Source organism: Symphalangus syndactylus, chromosome 21 (assembly GCF_028878055.3).
Source record: "Symphalangus syndactylus isolate Jambi chromosome 21, NHGRI_mSymSyn1-v2.1_pri, whole genome shotgun sequence".
In the NCBI taxonomy this organism is placed as follows: domain Eukaryota; kingdom Metazoa; phylum Chordata; class Mammalia; order Primates; family Hylobatidae; genus Symphalangus; species Symphalangus syndactylus.
Genome location: NC_072443.2, coordinates 82,445,561 through 82,462,789, shown reverse-complemented (window position 1 = coordinate 82,462,789; position 17,229 = coordinate 82,445,561). Strand labels below are relative to the sequence as shown.

The 17,229-nt window shown below is 38.7% G+C and overlaps 1 protein-coding gene across 3 annotated transcripts in view; it reads left to right on the top strand.

The window, feature by feature from the left end:
* PTPRG (protein tyrosine phosphatase receptor type G) overlaps positions 1–17,229 on the top strand; it is a 751,407-nt gene that overhangs the window by 417,769 nt on the left and 316,409 nt on the right. The gene's annotated exons all lie outside the window — the stretch shown is intronic.

Here is a 17,229-nt window from a genome sequence, read left to right as displayed (position 1 = left end):
GTGAAACCCCATCTCTACAAAAATATAAAAATCAGCCAGGCATGATGGCCGATTCCTGTAATCCCAGCTACAAGTGAGGCAGGGGAATCACTTGAACCCAGAAGGTGGAGGTTGCAGTGAGCCAAGATCATGCCATTGCACTCCAGCCTGGGCAACAAAGCAAGACTCCATCTTAAAAAAAAATTTTTTTTTTTTTTAGTATGTCTTTTATGAAACACTGTGCCTTTTCGTGACTGACTGTCTTTAGGCAACGAAAGCAATTGCTTACTCACTTCATTTCCTTTTATCCACCTACTTAGCTTTGTGCCCCACCTAAAAACATATGGTTCTATTGGAAATGTTGGCACTTTTGTTAATACATTTATAATGATAACTATTTTCTTTGCAGATTATGAAGAGAGAGGGTCAAAGATCCCAGTACTGGTAGTCTGTTCTCACCAGTGCGTGTCCTTAGCTGAGAGATCCTGTCCTTTGTGGGGCAGCTGAACTCAGCTCTAAGACAGAGACCTGAAGTCTGAGTTGAAATTGTCCTTCAGATTTGCCTAACATCCTGACTGCCACCAGTACCAACCATTTAAATATTGCTATAGCAAGAAGTTTAACGAGAGTCTCTGGAGCCATCTGTCTGAGTTTGAATCTTGCTTTCACTGCTTGCTTGATGGTGTGATCTAAATACCAAATAGCATAACCTTTCTTGGCTGCAATTTCTTCATTCAGAAAATGAGGGTAGTATTGTCAGGAACAAATAAGGTAATCTGTGGACGTTGGTCCATTGTCAGTGGCCTATAAATGTTAACTGTTAATAAAGAATAGGTGTGAAGGGTTAAAAACCGTTTACTAGGGGAATGATCTTGGACAGGTTCTTTAACCCTCTGCCCTCACATGCCTCATTATAAAATGGGGGTAATATGGAAGTTTATGACCTACAGTGAATTTGAGAATTGTGTGAGATGACTCTTGGAAAGCACTTAGCACAAATCTCTGGTAACAGCTAGTACTCCGTATCAGCCTGTAATATTGTTCTTGGCTGTTTTCCTCATTCTCAAAACACTTTCCTTGACCTCACTCTTGGAGGTGCTATATGGGGCCTCAGAAATATGTTTTATTTCTAATGAGCTTATTCACTGCAAATCTCCCAGCACTAGTCTTTGGTTTAGCATTTGAGAAACACTGTCTTCATCATCCATGACCATTGTCAGTGAGCTGCCCCATCTCACCATGTAAGTCCTAAAATGAAACTGTGTTTCACTTAAAAATAGAGTTCTACATATTTTTCTGAAGGATACTTTTTTTTTTGTGGTGACCACTTTGTTTGCTGTCAATATAAATATATCGCTTCTGTAACTCTGACAGTTGCATGTGTTTCTCCTCCATCAATGATCTATTTAGCCCCTAAAATTATAATAATTCCTGTGGTCTGTAAAGATTTTCATCAAACATTTTATGTTGATCACAAATTTAGACACAATGAAAAACAAGAGAGCCGGCCATTTTTGTGTTTTCACTGATTTGCTCTTTTTTATGTATTCTCCTTGTATACCCCTATTTATTTGATGCAGTTTTATTTGCCAAATGCCCCCACTGTCATGTGTTGGATTACAAGGGTGAAGTTCCATGTCCTACCCTTGAAGAACCCTGTTCTAATATTCCCCAAGGGAGGTCCCTTGTTACCTACTGTTGGGAACCCTGCAGTGTGCTGGAAAACATTACTACATTTTCAAGTGCAACTGACATGGATGCATTTCAGCAAGATCCTTGACAGAATATCTCTTGATATTCTCAGAGTTGACATGGAGAAATGAGGATTCATAATAGATTGAAAAACCCTTCCCAGGGAATTGTAGATAATGCACTACTGTAATGATGGAGAGCTCTATCTTTAGCCCTGGCCTTTTGAGCATTTCTATCAAACAGCTTGAAAAAGGAGATGGATTTATTAAATTTGTGAATGTTGCCAGGAGGCATAGGTCAGAAATTGGATAACAGTCAGGATCTCCCTAGTTTCCAAGAGGTCCGATGGGTGAAATTTAAATATAATGCAGTAGAGAAGCAACAGGTAATGCAGTGTAATGGAAGAGTTGTATAAACTTGGGTCTAAATCACAGCATCAGCTTGTTTACTTGTACTAATGGGTATATTAGCAACTTACAGGGTTCTCATATGCGGTTAACATAAAATATAATATTGACTTCCTGTTTAATAATAAATTGTCTCATTTTTAGTTTCAAATGAAGTATTTGTTTTAATATGGATCTGATATAACATCACATGGAAAAGACTGTAGGGTCTTTTGAAAAAAAATATTTTTTGAGAGGGAGTCTCGGTGTCTTGCCCAGGCTGGCGTCCAATGGTGCAATCTCGGCTCACAGCAACCTCTGCTTCCCCGGTTCAAGCAATTTTCCTTGCCTCAGCCTCCCAAGTAGCTCGGATTACAGGCGCCCACCATCATGCCCGGCTAATTTTTGTATTTTTATATAGATGGGGTTTCAACCTGTTGGCCAGCCTGTCCTTCAACTGCCGACCTCAGGTGTTCTGCCATGCCTTGGCCTCCCAAAGTGCTACAATTACAGGTGTAAGCCACCACGCCCGGCTTATAGGGGTCTTTTTCTACCTTATAATTCCATAATGCATTGTTTCTCAACCTTGTTTATTATTGCCTATATCCCTAGGAGTCTTTTCAGACATTTTCTCTTTAATCACCCCCTAGTCCCTGAGGTTTTAATACCACAGATAGATTGTATATCTGATTATGTGCTCTATGTATATTTGTGCCTTAAACGTAAAAAGAGTAAGATATTTCTGCCCTCCCCCACCCTCCACACTCCAAGAACAATCTTTTTTTTTTTTTTTTTTTTTTTTTTTGAGACGGAGTCTAGCTCTGTCGCCCAGGCTGGAGTGCAGTGGCGCAGTCTCGGCTCACTGCAAGCTCCACCTCCCAGGTTCACGCCATTCTCCTGCCTCAGCCTCTCCGAGTAGCTGGGACTACAGGCGCCCGCCACCACGCCCGGCTAATTTTTTGTATTTTTAGTAGAGACAGGGTTTCACTGTGGTCTCGATCTCCTGACCTCGTGATCCGCCCGCCTCGGCCTCCCAAAGTGCTGGGATTACAAGCGTGAGCCACCGCGCCCGGCCCAAGAACAATCTTTTACCTCACCGGGAGCAAGACCACACCACCAGAGGCAGTGTCACCCCGGTTGAGAATGCTTGCTATGATGTGATAAAACCTCAGGGGTTTTAGAGTTCATTGAGAATGTCCTGAGATCAAGGTCTCATGAGTTCTCTAATTGTGTGTCTAATTTTTTAACACGTTTTTGTTTAATTATAGAAGTACTACATGTATTTTCAAAATAAGTATCTCCCTGGATCACGCATGTATGTTTTGACTTCCAGAAGTCATCATCGTTAATGGCTTAGGAAGTTTCCTTGTAATTTTTGTGTATATACAATTACTGGTTTTGATTTGTATTAATTTTTTCTTTACATGATGTGATATATTTCTGTAATAATAGTTCTGCAACTAGCTTTTTTTTCACAGAATGGCATTAGATACTTCTACCTCCATTTGAAATTTATATAGTTTTTTAAAAAATTTAACTTTTAAATTGGTAAGATACTTATATGATTCAGTGTTCAAAGAGTATAAAATAATTAGTAAAAAATTGCTCCTATTTCCTCTTCCTCTGTTAATGTTATAGTGTCTTAAATATGTTTACAGAGATACTGTATGGATGTAAAGATGAATCTGTATCGCCACTTATTTTCTCATATTAGAAACACAAATGGTGTAACATAATGCATGTTGGGGGCCGGGCGCGGTGGCTCACGCTTGTAATCCCAGCACTTTGGGAGGCCGAGGCGGGCGGATCACGAGGTCAGGAGATCGAGACCACGGTGAAACCCCGTCTCTACTAAAAATACAAAAAATTAGCCGGGCGTGGTGGCGGGCGCCTGTAGTCCCAGCTACTCGGAGAGGCTGAGGCAGGAGAATGGCGTGAATCCGGGAGGCGGAGCTTGCAGTGAGCCGAGATTGCGCCAGTGCACTCCAGCCTGGGCGACAGAGCAAGACTCCGTCTCAAAAAAAAAAGAAAAAGAAAAAGAAAAAAAAAACATAATGCATGTTGGGTTTTTCAATTAAAAATGTAACTTGAAGGTCTTTTCATTTGAGTTTAAAGAGGTTTATTTTTTCCCCCAGTGAATTCCAGACTATTTCATTGTATTGATTTGCCATAGTTTAGTTAACTAGCCCTTGAGTGATAGATGTTTATTTTGTTTCCAGTGTTGGATATTACTAGCAGTGCTGCCATGACTAACTTTAACCTTGTAAAAATGCAAGGTGTATCTGTATGATTAACGCTAGGCTCAAAGCAGTGCACATTTATAATTTTAATAGTGATTGCCAAATTTTCTTCCGTAAGAATTATATCACTCTCCCAGTAGTGATAAAACAAAGTGCTGATTTGAACACATCCTTGCTAACTGTGTGTAATCAAAAGTCTTGAATGTTTGCAAATTTAGTAGGTGAAAATCTCACCTATAGAGTTTTAATTTGTGTTTCACATTATTTTTGAGGAGCAGCAACTTTTTCTACATTAAGGAGCCATTTGTATTTCCTTTTTTTTTTTTTTTTTTTTCAATTGTTCATATCCTTTACCTGTTTTTTGTTTTTGAGACGGAGTCTCGCTCTGTCGCCCAGGCTGGAGTGCAGTGGTGCAATCTCTGCTCACTGCAAGCTCCACCTCCCTGGTTCACACCATTCTCCTGCCTCAGCCTCATGAGTAGCTGGGACTACAGGTGCCGGCCACCACACCAGGCTAATTTTTTGTATTTTTAGTAGAGACGGGGTTTCACCGTGGTTAGCCAGGATGGTCTCGATCTCCTGACCTCGTGATCCGCCCGCCTCGGCCTCCCCAAGTGCTGGGATTACGGGCGTGAGGCACCGCACCCGGCCTCCTTTACCCGTTTTTATATGAGATTTGGGGTTTATTCTTTTTCTTTTCTTTTCTTTTCTTTTTTTTTTTGAGACACAGTCTCCCTCTGTTGCCCAGGCTGGAGTCCAGGGGTGTGATCTAGGCTCATTTGCAGCCTCAGCCTCTCGAGTTCAAGCGATTCTCATGCCCCAGGCTCCTGAGTAGCTGGGACTGCAGGCACCTGCCACCAGACTCAACTAATTTTTGTATTTTTAGTAGAGACGGGGTTTTGCTCTGCTGGCCAGGCTGTTCTCAAATTCCTGACCTCAGGTGATGTGCTCGCCTCGGCCTCCCAAAGTGCTGGGATTACAAGTGTAAGCCGCCATGCCTGGCTGACATTTAGAGCTGATTGATTTCTAGAATCTCTTTGCGTACTAGAGAACTTTTACTTTTGTAGTATGGATTGCAAATGTGTTTTGCTGGTCATTTGTCTTTTGATGTTTTTTACCATAGTTCCTCCAATGCAGAACATTAAGTATTCTTTATTGTATTTGATTTTATCAGTCTTTTTTGACTTTTACTTAATATGTAGAAATGCTTTCCCTACTCTAATTCTTCCCACAACTGCTTCTTATACTTTTATATATTTATTTTAAACATTTAAATCTTGGATTCATTTGAGGTTTGTCCTAGAGTAAAGTCATCTAGTTTTGGACCACTGCATAGTATTATGTAATAAAATAAGTTTGCTTAGCAAGTTTCTAGTGGTGGATATTTGCATTATTGCCAATTCTTTCATATTACAAACGTTGCTGAAATTTAATATGCTTTCTTGTAAACATATGTATTAAGTTGCTGGTACATAAGGTATGCAGATATACATGTTACCTATGTGCCGTATTTCTGCCAGGGAAACAATATTTTGTGATTTAGAGCCAAGGTCAACAAACAGTTTCTGTAAGGGCAGATGATAAATATTTTAGACTTTGCTGTCTCTTTTAAAACTACTCAAATCTGATCTTTAGACAATATATGAATGAATGGATATGACCAAGTTCCAATAAAACTGTTAATAAAAACAGATTGTGGGCTGGATTTGACTCACAGGCCGTAGTTTGCAAACCCCTGTTTTGGAGCATGCTTTAGTCCCATAGATCTGGCGATGACTGATCTTACACATACTACACAAGGGCAAGTTTTCTAGCTCTGAGCCTCAGTTTCATTATCTGTAAAATGGGGAAGCTAGGGCATATTTGACACCAGTTGTTGAAAGGAGCAAAGGAGATAAAATGTAGAAAGTTTTCATTACAATGAATATAGTGAATATTCTCCACATGGATGATGGATTGTTGATGTTAGTCATTTGATAGCAGAAGTAGGACTTGGATGTTTAAAAACTCAGCTATCAAGATAATTCAGATTTTGATGCAATATGGTTGATTGTTGATTTTTCCTTTTGGTTCAGAGTTCAATAGTCTTTGCACAGCACCGTTACTGATAATATCTTTCTTTGTCTGCTCATCACAGATTTTTTGAACTCATTTAAAATTTTACGACACTTTTGAAATATTATCTGTTTTGATAACTGAATTTTTGGTGAGTGCCTTGTTTGCCTTATCCTAGTCTTATCCCTATTGAACAGATATGAAAACAGACAAGTTCTCTGACATCATGGAGCTCATTTTCTCATGGGCCTTGTACTAGGAAGAGAAATTAACAAAGCTAACGAAATAGAGAGTGGCTAGGGGTGCTATTTTAGATAGTTAGGTCAGAAGGCCTCTCTGATTAGGTGATTTTTATGACTGTTATTTCTGCTAAAATCCATCTAATTTTTTTCCTCGGTCTCATTTACTGGAAGTTACTTACACTATGAATTTATTGAAATAGAAGTACAAGTTACAATCAAGTATTCACAGTGTGACAGTGGGACACAGAATTCATCATGTTGTTTTGGCTTTACCTCATAAATATGGTGCATTATGTCTAGACATTTCCCCAGATAGCATTTAATAGTTAATATATTTTGGAGCAAACATTCCTCCTTTTATGGTTGTCACAGGAAGTGAGTTAATCATCCTGTCTGCACCCTGCAAAGTGTTTCCTAGTCCCACATCCCATCCACACCAGGCCTCTGTGCTGTTGAGTGAGTGCCTTGTAAAACTGTTTTTAATTTCTTTTTTTTTTTTTCCCCTCTCAGCCTTTATGTCAGTAGGTTGGTATACAGACCCTCAGCCCTCCTAAACACCAAACTCCCAAATTCTGTCTCTGGGAATTTTTCCCTTTTCCTACTTGTGACTGAAATTTCTCATGAGCTTGAGCATCTTTTTCTTTTTCTTTTTTTTCTTTTTTTTTTTTGAGACGGAGTCTCGCTCTGTCGCCCAGGCTGGAGTGCAGTGGCGCCATCTCAGCTCACTGCAAGCTCCGCCTCCCGGGTTCCCGCCATTCTCCTGCCTCAGCCTCTCCGAGTAGCTGGGACTACAGGCGCCCGTCACCACGCCCGGCTAATTTTTTGTATTTTTAGTAGAGACGGGGTTTCACCGTGGTCTCGATCTCCTGACCTCGTGATCCGCCCGCCTCGGCCTCCCAAAGTGCTGGGATTACAAGCGTGAGCCGCCGCGCCCGGCCGCATCTTTTTCAATATTAAACAAAACCTTATGGAGCATGATACTGAGTAATGGTGTGAAAAAGCCCTTCCATGCAAAGACATGAAATCCTGGCCATGTTTAAACCAGACCTTAACTGTCAGTTTTGTTTTGCTCTCTGGGTGGCATCTCTGACTTTTCAGAATAATGTGTGCTCACCTCAGCAAGTCTTTCCCATATGATAACTTGAGCAGTGGCATGTCTCTGAGGTGGAAGCCTTCAGCAAGAGGCAGCTATTCCCATTAAGTGCTTCATGGATTTTTATCCCATGACCACTGTGTTAAAAGAGTAAAAATTTACAGCAATGGACTTCAGAGCTGGTTTCTTCTTCTTTTGTCTAAATGAGATCTTTAAAACCTTAGCCAAGTTCGTCCTTCTCTTACAGGGAAAGAAGATAGGAAGAAAGAGGGAGAAGGAGGAGGGAATTTAGGGTTGTTATTTTTATATATTCCATCCAGAATGCATTCCTGATTTTTATCTTTATAATTTGACATTTTCATCTTAGTGAAAACATTGAATAATTTAAATGTTGGTCTTCTTAAACCGGCATTTTGATTATATCCTGTATTTATTAGTTACAAATAGCACAAAGCCTACTCAGGTGGGTTAAAATACAAAGGCAGTTAAAACTGAAAAGTCTAGAGATGAAATTTAAATTTCAGGCATGGTTTGATCAGATCTTCCTCTCTATTTTCCCCCCTTTCTCTTGTTATTGTCTTTTTACTTTTCAGCTTTGGCCTTCGGCTGCTTCCCTCCTGATTGCAGGTCATTCTGCTCCCTTCCTTCTTCATTCACATTCAAGGGAGGAGGGCCTCTTCTATCCCACAGGCTCTGAACAAAATTTTGGGCCTTGCCTTGTGAATAGTACCAACCTAAACCAGTCCCTCTGTATTAGTCCGTTCTCATGCTGCTATGAAGAAATACTTGAGACTGGGTAATTTATAAAGAAAAGAGGTTCAATTGACTCATAGTTCCAAATGGCTGGGGAGGCCTCGGGAAACTTACAATCGTGGCAGAAGGCACCTCTTCACTGGGCGGCAGGACAGAGATTGAGTGCCCAGCACAGGGGGAAACCCCTTATAAAACCGTCAGATCTCGTGAGAACTCACTCAGTATCACTGGGACAGGAGGGGGGAAACTGCCCATATGACTCACTTTCCTCCACCTTGTCGCTTCCATGACACATGGGGATTACGGGAACTACAATTCAAGATGACATTTGGATGGGGACATAGCCAAACCATATCACCCTCTGAACTGAGGTATCTTCCAGGCACTAATTGGCTTAGGCCTGGGTTAACACCCTTTGCTGATTCAATCTCTTGTCAAGGAGGATGAGATTCCACTAATTGCTATATACTAGTCAGGTGCGGTTTCTGAAGCTGGGTCAGGGTCATGCCATTTAGATATTAGTATTTGGATGTGTGTTCCTAGAGGAAAGTATGGATAATCATGTTTAGTGAGTACTTGGTATGTGCCAAGTACTGTTGGACATGATCTTGGTGTAAATCGTTTATTAAACCCTTATCACATCCTTGTGGTTACTTTTAGTAAGGTACTTGGTGGGGTTTGGAGGTCGGCTGGACTATCAACAAATATTTTGTGTCTATTTGATTCTTCCAGGTATTTAAAGGTTGTGCTCCGATTGAATTTAGAACTCTTAGGAGCTTTAGAAGTGATCTAATGTAACCCTGTAATTTACATGTGACAAAATTGGATTTTTATAAAACATCACCACTGCCATATTCATGTCCACTCTCCAGAGATGAAACTGGAATGGAAAGAGCAAATATGTGATATGACTGTCCCCCTAGAAAGCTATTGCTCATTAATCTTGTCTTTATGAATAACTAGTCATACAATTTGTGAGTTATTTGGAGCCAACATGCAAGGTAAATCTTACTTGTTATCCTTGAACTAAAACTCAAGTTGCCAGCCAACCTTCCCCAGTGCTCTTTGTACTTTGTTGTGTGATCTTTTTAATCCTTGGACGATTGTTTCTATTATGTCTTGATGGAAAGTCAGGATTCTAAAAGAACATATTAGTCAAAATGTTGACTATTTGAGGGTGTACCTAACTTTAAGGTTGAAAAGTTTAGGTCTGGAACCAACTCATCTCCATTTTATAAACACTTAAGATGTTTGGCATTGGCCAGTAAGAATTGTGGTAACTTTGTTAGTATCTCAGATACTCGTTGAAGCCAGTTTCATGTTGTATCTATGAGAAGCAGGAATAAAGTTGGTACAACTTTAAGTCAGACTAGTTAGGTTTTGGGTGAATAAATGATCCCAATTATTGGTAGAAATTTTTAGAATGTTTGGATGTGGGGTGGATTCAACTTGAAAGATACAGCTTTTAAATCCCAGATACACCTAAACATGCATAGGTCAAAGACTTTTAAGTCTTTGAAGGACCTTCAGAATCTTGCAGTGTGGATGGCATGCATGTTCATGGTTTGTACTCTAATAATGTCATATTACACACCCATGCAGGCATCACTAATCAGTCAACTCCTTTTGAGCCTTTACTCAGCCTAGAGGTCTGTGGCTCAGAAGTAAAAGGTAGCCATTATTGCCATCTTTACTCTTTTTAATACCCTCCTTTTCCAGAACAGTAAAACAGGCTCCAGAGAAGCTTTTACCATCAGGATTAGAGTCTGGGACCTCCAATTTAGGCACTGGTACTGAATGAAATTTTACCTGAAATAGTTTTAACATCCAGTCCTAAAATAGACACCCTGGGAAATTACACAGACAATGGTATTAAAAAATGAACAAAGTAGTTTCTATTTCTGGTGTTACTGTCTGATATTACTTCTTGTATTATGGTTAATTGTTGATAGTTTTCTTAAAGCACACCATTGATACGAAATGGAGTACTGCAGTTTTTATACCTAGAATTTAAAACCAAAAAATGTGTAAGTGTATTTCATTATTTGCAAAGTAACTTTATATTTTCTTAACTGGCTTAAAATTTAGAAGATTTCTATCAACAAAGTTGAACAGCTTAATAATTGAATACGAATAAAGTAAAAATAGTGGCAAGCCGTAATATGCATGCCTTTTAAGACTTTTTCCATTTTTCGTGTACACACAAACAATAAATGCACAAGAAGTAATTAAGCTACCAGTACTGGAGAATGCAAAAGAATTTTAAGCAGAATCCTATAAAGATTTTAATTAAAACATGGAATAATTTAAACATGTGTATTCGATTTCGGGTAAAAAGCATTAATTATAATAGGTAAAAATGATAAACATATTTTTGGATTGTTGCTGTTGGTTAAAAGCAGACAACAAGATGCAGAGTAATAAGCCTGGATTTAGGTAATATTTGTAATGTAAGTTTATTGAGGGAGGCATTAATAAGCATATTTGACTAGAAACAGTTCATAACATGTATATTGGTTTTGTTTTTTAATTAGATTTAGACAGAATTCATTATTTTTAATGGCTTTTCATTAGTGAATAGGAACCATTATTTGGATCTATTGTGGTAAAATAAATTCAAGGTACATGCTTATTTTCAGCAAAGAACCTCTTATGTATTTAAAGAAACCACTGTTTGGAATATGTATCATAGATAGGTATGTGAAATTCCTTGCTTTTAGACAAAGTATGATTTCTGTGCTCATACAACTTTTATCTTAGGTCAGTTATGAACAGAGAACTATACTGAAGTGAGAAGGTTTGCTTAAATTTTAGAAAATTCTTGTTGTTGACCAGTTTTATTTGTCCTTATTTGGACTTTTCAAGTAGTATTGCTGGGGGTGATGGTAGGGCAACATTAAGGTGTTTCTCTCAGATTTTTATTTGGTATTTGTTTGAATAGAATTAACTGGCATTGATTTAAAATTCATATGTGTCGACCAAGTCCTCTGGGCTAAATCTGCCTTAAAGAAACTGAGTATGAAGTGAAGTCTCAGATTCAAGCCCAGATTTACAGTATTTGCCATTATTTTCACGTGAAGAATTCTGTCTGCCTTAAACAGACCAGTTGGAATTCATCTCCAATTGTGTGATTTATTCTCCCTACTGTAGAAATACGTCTTCCTGATGCTAGTCTACTGAATTGTAACATCTCAAAATGAGAAAAATACAGTGACTTGTTAATGGCACACTAAGGAGGTAGAAGTGGATTATTTTAATGCACAAATGAGCTATAGATTAAGCTAATGATGTTTTTCTTAATGACAGCTTTAAAAACTGAATTTCTCCAACTTTATATAAGGTTTTTATATAAGCTTAAATAATATCACCCATGAACTTGATTATTTTCTTTACCCTAGTCTCTTGTTTCCCTCGTCTTTTGTGTTTGCAGACTCCCTTTATCCAAAAAGGATATGACAGTCATCCCAGTATTACCCATAAATCAGTGTCCATCTCCCTCATCTGTCATGCCATAGACACGGCCTAAGTGCATACCAGTAAATCCAGTGAAACCTGGATAGTAAAATTTAACTCATTTAACACAACTTATATTTTACATGGCTTCTATGCAGTTTCCTCCATAATTTTTTCATTTCGTTGGCAGAGTAGCCACAAAAGAATGACCTTTTAACAAGGACCTACTAGGAAACCAACATGGGTGTGTTTACTATCAACTGAGCACCAAACTTTACTCAGAGCTCATGAGTTTTTCCATTAATTTTTGTTTGTTTTTGATTCCACCATTCAATCTAGAGCACCACATTCTATTTATTGTCTCTGTCTCCTTAATCTTCTCTGGTTTCTGACAGTGTTTTAGTCTTTCTCATGACCTTGACACTTTTGAGGAATGTTTGTCAATTATATAGAATGTTCCCCAATTTGGGTTTGTCTGATGTATTCCCCATGATTATACCAGGGTTTTGAATTTTTGGAAAGAATACCACGGAGGTGATTTGCCCTTCTTACCACTTCTTGTCAGATGTCCAAGGTAGCCGGATGTTAACCTTCATCACTTGACTAAGGTGATGTTTGCTAGGCCCTCCACTGGGAACTTACTCACTAAATCTAGCCAAAGATGGGATTAAGCTCTTCTTGCCAGAGGGGCGAACTCTTATTTTTGACTCTTGGCCTCTGCCCGAATGGGAAATGCCTGAGTGAGATGACCACAGGCTAGTAAACTTCTCTGCACTGCCCGAAGTGACTTCACTCAAGTGTCATCCCCACCATAAGTTCTCTCCTGGGGAGGTGGGGCCCTTCCTCTCCCTTTGCATGCCATGAAATGCTTGCACCCAGCTGCCTTAGCCGTTGGGTGGGCTACATGTCTGTTCCATCCATTGCCTAGTTTCTTGACAATCTGCTATACGTTTACAAGCCAGTAACAAAGGCAGTAATTATTGCGGGCAGCACTTACTGAACTTCCAGTGTTTGATAATGCTCTAAGCACATGGATTATCTAATATAATCCTATAGCCACTCTTTGGTATCTGGGCACCTCATTGTACAGAGGAGGGGCTGTGAGCCACAGGCAGCTTAAATTGTCCGAGGGAACTGGGGCAGCCCTGCTCCTTATCTCCCATTTCTCAGCACTGTCTAGGACTGAGCAAGTGTTGATTCTGTATTTAAATTGATAACAGTGATGGATTGATCATTAAGACTAAATTTCCTCTTTGATTGACCTTCTTTGATTACAGAGGTCTGTTAAAGCATAGAAAAAATAAGAGCAGTTTAAAAATGATGATGCTTCACAGAAGGCATTGAAAGCAAGAGTTCTACTGCACCCTTTCTTTAAAAAGCCATAGTCACCTTTGCTGGGCTTGTTAAATTTGCACATGGATTCTTTCATGGACATCACATATTTGCAGCTTATTTTACCTTGTCAGAGTTCAAATGAATTTAATATATTAGTGAAGAACGAAAAGGAGTATTTACTCCTGAAGTTGACATCCTGGCTCTGGAGACCAAGGGAGTGAGGAATATTTAGCAAGAAGTCAGCAGATAGATGTATAAACTCAAACTAAAATAAATATGACAATCATCATATTGAACAATCATATTTAATATGACAATCATCATATTTAATATGTTTGAATCATATTAAAGAGTGGAACTCTGCCACTCTTTAATGTCTTCTTTCAGTTCTCTCTTCTTTCAATTCATTTATTTGTACCTATAAGTATGTTTTAAGGGCTTACTGTATGTGAGCCCCTGTAATAGGCATTGGAATGAATTTGTACAAGATATAGAAGGAACCAGTTCTCAGAGTTTACCACTAGTGGGGAAGACAGATATTTAGGTATAAATGGTAAATTATACAATAGTGATAATGGGGTCCAAAGGAAACCAAGAACCCCTGTGTATCCCTCACAAGGGGACATTTACCCTGAGATCAAACTTTCAGCCGGGGGTTTCAGATGTGTTTATTGAATTCATTAAAAAGAATATATTTGTCATCACATGTTGAATGAGAAACACTATTACATTCCCTTAGTACTTAGAGGTTGGCAGTATGTCTCAATCAAAATCTCATTTCTTTAAGACTTTCATCAGGTGAACAGGAAATTGCTTTTGGCAGCCCAAACTGCCCTGTGGTTTCTACCCCTGCCCTTACCTCTTCCCTTTTGAGAACACGGACTTGTGTACTAGATTCACGTGTTGGAGTTGGTGAGCCATTTAGAAGGATCTCGCTGCCAAAATACAGATGTCTTGTTACTTCTAAGAAAGAGTCAGTAAGAGGAAACTAAAGTGCAAGTGACTTCTTATTCTTATTTTAGATGGGTAATGTCATGTCTGAGACAGGAAGGCTTCTTGTTAAGTGTTCACCTCTTCCCAACTAGGTTTAAGTTAACCATAGTCTTTATTTAGTATCTTTTTTTTTTTTTTTTTACTATAAAGTATTTATTCAAATTTGTGAAAAACAAAGCATTCAATACTATGAGTCTTGCGGAACTGCAAATGATTAATGGTATAATTCTCAGTCTTTTATAAAGTGTCTTAACACTGAAGAGATTTATACAGTGTGGAATGGCAATGGTGCTTCGATGTGGGAATAGATAATCAATACCTGCAAGCTTGGAAAAAATGTTCTATTTCCTCTGCTATTGACATAAGGGTTTTTGCAAGGCAAGGGTATTTGAAGCATGAAGTACTCCAAAGAAGAATTAATTTGAAATCTGAAGTGGAAAATCAGTTTCAATTAAAATTGCACTTGAACGTATATTAGGTGGAAGTGTGAAAGCAAGCATGTAGTCGGCTTAAATCTTCACATTGTTACCAGTAAATAAATGAATCCCACTGGTATGAACCCAGATTATATTTTTATAGAGTGATAAATTATATTTTACCCATGTCTGGAAGGTTATGAGAAATAATATGAATGGCAAGTACTTTTCTGACGTTGCAGAGTATTTTTTAAATTGTTAGTAGTAGGAGGCTAATTATCAGGTATCTGTTTTTACAAATGATGGCTTGCATCTATTATTTGAGTCATATGTATTTGGATTTATTTTAGTGTGTCTGATATCATTTTTCTCTGTTGAGTGTAATTTTATTGTACTGTAAGTTTCTAGAAGGCATGCATACATACACATATGATATTATGATATTAAAACATTAGGATTGTATAATTTGGATTTACAAGCTCAATTGTGGCTAAGTAAAATTCCTATTTTGGTCAGCCATCTAATAAATCAACAATCACTTTATTTGGTTTTTCAATGGATTCTTTTGGCATCTGGAAGAAAATTTAAGCTGTAGACAGGATAATTAGAGCCATTCCTTATGTCTCCTTCCTCTCCTTTTTTTTTTTTTTCTCCAAATATATAGATGCAAGATGAAAATAAAGTTTGGCCAAAATAAAATTTGGCTAAGTATATGGCAAATGCATACTATCCCTTTGTGACTCATCACAGTCATAGGGAATTTGACAAAGAGGTAAAAAAAAATACATGAGTGAAAAGCCTATGACAATTTAGTTGGAATCGTGCAGTGAAGAAAATGATGATGTGAACTTTTTCCAGATAGTAGCGTGACACTTACAAATGACTTAAAAGTGCCCGAAGGTTGCTAGACCTTTGCCAGTCAGCGAACATGTTCGTTTGGATAGTCTGTTTTTATCTTACTCTTTGGGATGAGGATTAGGGAGAATGACTTAAGCATTATTAGAGTGAGGCTGCGGTATTTTCCAGATAGCAGAAATATGCATCATTTTTAAGGAGCTATATCCATTGCTCTTGCAGCCATGAAACCTCCCTTACCATAATGGAAAATACTTTCTGTGATTGTCCCATTTTTCTTGTACCATTGTTTATATCTACTGTGAGCTGTTATCAGTTTTTGGGGAATGGGGAAAGCCATGGCAAATGATTGGGTGGCAACCACTCATGTGGGCTCTTATTTAGTGGTAGGGAGGTTTATCTACTACTAAACTAACAAGGCTAGTAGTTAGACTTACCTACTAATAAACTAAACAAGATTTCTCTGTGTCTTCCATTGTACGAGGCTAGGTATACAGGAGGCACAAAAATCCCCACCCATCCACCAGTATTTCTGTAGATGAATGTATATACACACATTAAGCTTTCTCGTTGGGAAGCCTGTGTTTTACTTGCTAAAAATTGTGAAGTTTATTCTTATCTAATTCTCAATAAAGGATTCAGTCTTACTCTTTCCAGCAAAAGTTGTTTCAGCAGGCTACTCCCGCTTTGTTGTGTCAGCCAGGTTAAAAGTAGGATGTGGGCTGGGCGCGGTGGCTCACGCTTGTAATCACAGCACTTTGGGAGGCCGAGGTGGGCGGATCACGAGGTCAGGAGATCGAGACCACGGTGAAACCCCGTCTCTACTAAAAATACAAAAAATGAGCCGGGCGTGGTGGCGGGCGCCTGTAGTCCCAGCTACTCGGAGAGGCTGAGGCAGGAGAATGGCGTGAACCCGGGAGGCGGAGCTTGCAGTGAGCCGAGATTGCACCACTGCACTCCAGCCTGGGCGACAGAGCGAGACTCTGTCTCAAAAAAAAAAAAAAAAAAAAAAAGTAGGATGCGGAGAAGTCTAAGAGCTTGTAGTCAACGTAATAGAAACTGCTCCTGTAGTATTTCACTTCCAAATAGGGCAGGGAGGCAAATGCAGTGTGTTTTCTGTATTTATGCCTGATTGGTACCTATTAGAATTATGCTTTATGGATGTGCTTTCTTCCTTTATTTCTGTGATATGTCCCCCCAAAGTCTTTATTTATATGAGTGCAGAGTCCAGTTTGAAGGTAACTTTATACCTGCATTTTCTATGAGAGAGAAGGATTAAAAAGGAGAGATGAGCGTCTTAACACTCCAGTGTACAAATGAGGGCCAAACTGAAAAATCTTTCACAATTAGCCAAAGGAAAAACCTGCCTTTATTGCCTCTATCATTTGTAATGCCTCTCATCTAGTTTTCTGTTGCCTTTATTTTTTTTTCCCTTTTTCATGTTTACAGTCTTTTATGGGCTAAGAAGAAAGTTGTATTTAGGATATTGCTCACAATAGCAAAACATGCTAACTTGATGAAGGTGTTTTTTTTGTGAATAAATGCTCTACTTATTTTAGGAAGCATTTAAAAACTGTCAGAAATACGGACAACCCTAACAGCCCTTCTACACAACTCTCTTAACCTGATTAAAGATAAAGTTAGCAAATGTTTGATTGTAAATCAAGAAACAGAACTAGCTTAAGTAACATCTTTTCTGAAATCTTCTTGCCACCTCAGGCAAATGGTTTGATTCAT